This window comes from Epargyreus clarus, unplaced genomic scaffold (assembly GCF_041222505.1).
Source record: "Epargyreus clarus isolate Ecla_fem2 unplaced genomic scaffold, WU_Ecla_fem_2.2 ptg000018l, whole genome shotgun sequence".
Taxonomy (NCBI): Eukaryota; Metazoa; Arthropoda; class Insecta; order Lepidoptera; family Hesperiidae; genus Epargyreus; species Epargyreus clarus.
Window position 1 is genome coordinate 11723747 of NW_027332226.1, and position 6000 is coordinate 11729746.

The window sequence follows — 6000 nt, forward strand, 5'->3', positions numbered from 1 at the left end:
AATTCAACCTATACCAAGATATACCTAACCTCTTGCGCAGGTCATGCGCAGCAGCGCGGACAAAGTACAAAAACATTTTAAAACTTTTCTTCGGAACACAATTATACCTTTATAATGCTAAACAACGGTCTCGCATTAATTACGAACTCTGTCAAAACAAACTCGTTACGAATGCAAATTAAAGCAAAGCAAAAAGTCCGATTCAATCAAATTACGAAACGAAAAACTTGATTTCAGATCACCGATTCAGATTTAATTTTGTGTTTTAAATTATGTTTTAATAAACGAAAAGTGAGGTTAGGTTAGGTTAGTTTCATGCATTAGTTGACACCTGTAGAGTTTTGAACAAATTAAAAGCCGATCAAAAAAAAATGAAAAAAAATACAACAAAAAATACCCTTAGTAAAACTTAACTTGTCTAGTTTTTAAGTAATTATAAAGATCACCTGTAGAGTACGTACCGCGTGTGGAGATAGCGCGGAAGGTGGCGCGGAGTCTCGCGGGCGCGCGCCGGGAACACCACCGATACACTGCCGTGCCGCCCTCCCGCCCGCCGCATCGACCGCGTCTACCCGCCCGCCCTACGCACGGACTTTTCAAAACGCCTTGTTATACTCTCACGATTTTAATCCGACAATCTTCTTTCAAAATCCTTATTGTTATCTATCACATATTTTTATTTAGTTGTGTAAGTTAAGATTTTTTAACAAATAAATAAAAGAATATAATAAAATTTTCTACTTAGTAATGTTAATTATACTGACTTTAAAAAGTTTAAAAAAAATATTTGCATAAAGTTATCGTTAAAAATTATGAACTTAGATAACAAAATATAGACCTTCAAAGCGATAGAATTAATTTATATCAAAATATAACACAAATGCAAAATACAATCTTGTACAGGAAATTCCTTTACCTTTGGGAGCTACAAAGATTAATATTAATCACCAATATAACATTCCATTAACCACCCCCTCCCAAAATTCCCGATTACTACGTTATTCTCAAACCTTTTTGGCACAAAGGTGGTCCTCAAATATTCATACTAAGAACTCAGCCATTTGTCTTACAAACCTTTGAAGTTGAGTCCTCACAACAGTTCGAATAGCAATGAAAAAACGCAATTCGTTAAAATTTCGGAGGCACTTTGAAAATCTGATAGAAAGTTCTGTTTACATATTTATTTTGATACAAACTTTTTTTCCTTTTATCACTATAAGAGAAATAAATGTTAATCTAAGAGTATGTCGTCTACGAGTATGTAACTAAGTCTTATGAAAAACTTCAGTCTATATCCAGCGGTTTGAGAGTGCATTCTTTTAGAATGAGAAGGGTTTAAGGACGTAGTCCACCGCACTGGTTAAGACAGAAGTAATTAAAACAGACCTTACCTTAAAATTCGGGACATAGGACTTATGAAGTTATGTTCTTATGCTAGACATTAATAGTAAAATAGTATTTGCCAATTTGTAAACAAAAAAAAATATGTTTATTTCAGGTATAAATACATCCATATTAGCTAAAAGTAAATTTATTAGCTAAGTTTTTTTTTATAATATATGAGTAGCAAACGAGCATGCAGTCCACATAATGGGTAAGTGGATGCTGCTGCCCATGGACATCTGTAATCAACCCCAGATACGATTAGATATTCCTACCTGAGGTCGGCCACAGATAAGCCGATACCCCTGAGGACGAAGCTGGAACGCCTCGGAAAAGTCTGTGTCCCTTACCACACCTTTCAAAACGGAACACAGCGCCTAACACTGCTGTTATTAGGTAGAATGATAAATGAATTTCAAATTCAGTTAAAGTAATCATGTTTCCAAAATACTTCTATTAGGTATATATTTATTTGTAACTTTCATCATAAAGGTTAGGTGGCATTTGAACCACGAAGTGTAATCTCTTCTTACCCTCCTACACTATACTTTATGAAATGTAGGATTATATAACATTTTCGTCAATATGAAACCTACACGTTATATTGAAAGGAGCAAAGGTTATATAAAAACGGAGGCTTTAGACCGCTCAGCAAGGGAAGGGTACATAAAGATTTTTTCCACCACGCTCATTCATACTAGAATTCTCATTACCCTGTATAATAGGATAGTGTTGAGCGAACATGTTCAAATATTGATCAGTGTGAATCACATGAGGGTCCTCGTTTGACGTTTTTTGAGTTGTTTGAAAAACGTCCGTATTCGGACCCTCTCTACGTGTGTGCCTACGTGCCTATGTTTTCTGCCTAGAAGACATCGGATGTTTTTTGACTCGAGGTTATTTTTGACTCGATTGCTGTTCTTCGAGCGCATGTATGTATGTATGTCTCGTTCTGTGTCACGCCCTACAGACAAAATGCCTAGACGGATTTTATCATATAAGGTATCGTTAGATTTGTCTAAAATATGGCAGTTACTAGAACTTTGTTTTTCAGCAGCCAAGTTTTTTAACTATAATAATTGCTAGTTATTATACAGAATATTGTCAATCCGCAAATAACTTTAAAATCCGGTCACAGATATACATAATTCCTTATCACAACCTTTAAACAAGTACACAGCAGCGCTTGATCCGTTCCATCCAGCGCTTATTCCATTAATTATTTAATGAGAATTGTAAGCCTTTGACACTGCTTTTATCAGGCTAAAAACACATTTAACCATTAACAACTAACACATAAAATTCTAATGCACCCTGATAAAATAATCATTTTTTATAAGTAATAATTAATACAAAAATATTCCTACCACTGCTACTAACTACTATACCTAATTCAAATTAAATCATAAATACCGCGAACAAAAGAGATAATTTAATCATTTAAGATACTCTCAATACCTAATAAATATTTGTTGAGGAACTTTAAACATTTCCCGTAGCTATTTGCGGGGTTTTCCGATATTAAAATATCTCGTTATTTTTATTCACTCTGCCATAAATTGTAAGAAAATTCTATTCCAAACACGACAATCTTTATTGAGGTCCTTAGTACGCTTTTTACACAATTGTCGAAATTTGTACAAATTAATGAAATTGAAGCGTCTATTTAAAAATAATATAAATTTCGGCCATTATATAATTTTCGGAATACCAGAATATAAAAGCCGTCATTCTCTTCTGTCTAAATGGGCTTGGAAGTAGGCAACTCAAGTTTGTGACGACTTTTATGCGAAGTTTATCAAAATCAAGGTTTTGAATGTCTATAGATTAAAGTCAACATTTTTAGGTCTAAGGATAAATATGAATATCTATATTGAAGTCCAGATAGGACTGTAATTTTAGCTTGCCTCAAGCTTCCTCCAAGGACTAAATTGGAACGCCTTGAGATTATATCTCCCATACAATAACATTTAAATCAGAGACGGGATATTAGTGCTGTTAGTATTAAAAGTATTAAAGTTAGTATCGAAGGTGGTAGAACACTTTGTGGTTCGACTCCGGCGGCACCACCACCACACATATTTCTACCTAATAACAGCAGTGTTATGCGCTGCTGTGTTCCGTTTTGAAGGGTGTGGTAAGGGAGACAGACTTTTCCGAGGCGTTCCAGCTTAGTCCTCAGGGGTAGCGGCGCATCTGTGACCAACTTTAAGTCAAGGAATATCTAATCCTATCTGGGGTTGATTACAGATGTCCATGGGTGACAGTAGCCACTTACCATCAGGTGGACTGCATGCTGGTCTGCTACTCCTATATTATAAAAAAAATTAAAGAAGTAATAGGCAAGCTTTTTATATACTCCTTTAACTTTTTTATTTGACGTATTACATATTCTGTAAAAAATCATAGTAGGTACTATTAAAGAATGTAAAAATTCAAGGTCTACCTATTACTATTCAACACATAGAGCCCTGAGACAGACGTACATTCAGATAGAGATCAAATCTTTAGTACCAGGGTACCAGGATAACAGGGTAGGGGTTTGCTATTTAGCTACGGTACCCTAAAAATTGGATGTAATAACTGTAACAGCTGTTACTCTGATCGTGTTTGATTTATCAGATGAGATTTATATTTTTGTCACTTAAAATTCTCCGAGATTTATGATAGTATTTATCACTTTAATTAATAACTCGTTACGCCATATATTAAAAGTATTTGTAATTAAATTCAAAGAATCAATTAACCTTGTAACCTAGAAACGTACTCGTATAGTCATTGTGTGTGTATAACAGAGTTAACAATATTTAGAAATTTCCATTAAATACGTAAGTGTTAACAATTTGAACAAGAGAGTGAATTCCAATGACCGACTTATTCAAATCAAATCAAATAATTTATTTGCAAGAACATAGTATTTTACAAGAATCTTAAATTTATAACAATTATCTTATGTTCTACCACATTGGGCGTGTAAAATTTATGTATCTTGTTCATTATTACATGGCAAAGTCAAATATATGTCTTACAAGAATAATTAAAAATTAAAAATACATAATTAAATAGATGTCATCAAATTAAACATTATTAATAATTCTAATTCTATATAAAAGATACCAGTAATTTAAACGATGAATTTGATTATTTCATCCTTACTAATATTATAAATCCGAAAGTAACTCTGTCTGTCTGTCTGTCTGTCTGTCTGTCTGGTTGTCTTTTCTTCACGCCTAAACCACTGAACCGATTTTAATGAAATTTTGTACAAAGATAGTCTGAGACCCGAGAACGGACATAGGATAGTTTTTATCCCGGAAATCCCACGGGAACTAGGGATGGCGATCTAAGATCGATTAATCGGAGAATCGATCTTTTGGACCAAAAAGTCGATTATTTTAATCGATAACCTTATTAATATTATAAATGCGAAAGTAACTCTGTCTGTCTGTATGTCTCTTCTTCACGCCTAAACCACTGAACCGATTTTAATGAAATTCTGTACAAAGATAGTCTGAGACCCTAGAATGGACATAGGATAGTTTTGATCCCAAATAGCGATCTTAGATCAGAGAATCGTTCTTTTTGACCAAAAAAGTCGATTTTTTTAATCGGGCTCCAATAATGGATCCTACCTACCTTTGTGGGTCTTTTGGCATACTCTAAATAACCATGAGTTTCAAAATATCAATTCTTGCAATCGGAGACGGTTGCAACATTATATTTGTTTATATAGATTTATTGGGATTATATAAGGGGTGGCGATTCTTTCCGAAATGATCGATTATTGAATCGATTCGAATCGAAGTGCAATAAATCGATTCACAAAAACATCGAGGCCCTAAGAATCGATTCTATCTTCGATCTTTTTCGAGGATAGCGAAAAAAAAGGTTATCAGGATCAAACAAATTATGTCAGCAAATCCTTACTCCCTTACTAATCCTTACTAATATTATAAATGTGGAAGTAACTCTGTCTGTCTGTCTCTTCTTCATGGCTAAACCACTGAACCGATTTGAATGGAATTTTGTAGAAAGATAGTCTGAGACCCGAGAAAGGACATAAGATAGTTTTTATCCCGGAAATCCCACGGGAACTACGGATGGGATGGCGATCTGAGATCGATTAATCGGAGAATCGATGTTTTGAACCAAAAAATCTATTATTTTAATCCAGTAATGGATCGATTCAGTGAATCGATCTTTCAACCCAGAAGATCGAAATTCGATTTTTTCATAATTTACCTACAGTTACTTTACTTATCCATGTTAGTCGATCATCTATCTATTTATATAAAAATGAATATTTGTCTATATACATTTTATAAAATCGGAAACTATGCATTTGATCAAGTGACGATCTTTTGCAAAGTTGTTGTCCAAGAGCCCACGAAGGTTTGGGAGTTGGTAAGACCGATAGATGGCACCACTGTCATTCCAATGAAGGTACGAATTTTCTGTTTTATGTATGTCATATTATATCTTTAAAATGCGGGCGAAGCCGCGGGCACCACTAGTGTCATAATATAAATGTATTATGATTCAGGAATTCATTGATATTGTAATAACACCTTATTATTAAGAATAGGAGTGGGGAGAAAATATTGCATATATGTGCAT

At 34.1% G+C, this 6000-nt stretch overlaps 1 protein-coding gene across 1 annotated transcript in view; it reads right to left on the reverse strand.

Moving 5' to 3' along the window:
* The window catches only part of LOC140749805 (uncharacterized), a 90145-nt gene extending 89630 nt beyond the window's left edge, over positions 1-515 (reverse strand). The window contains exon 1 of the mRNA XM_073082965.1: positions 462-515. The gene's annotated coding sequence lies outside the window, so the exon portion shown is untranslated. The remainder of the gene's footprint in view (positions 1-461) is intronic.
* Between the last annotated feature and the right edge of the window lie 5485 nt (positions 516-6000).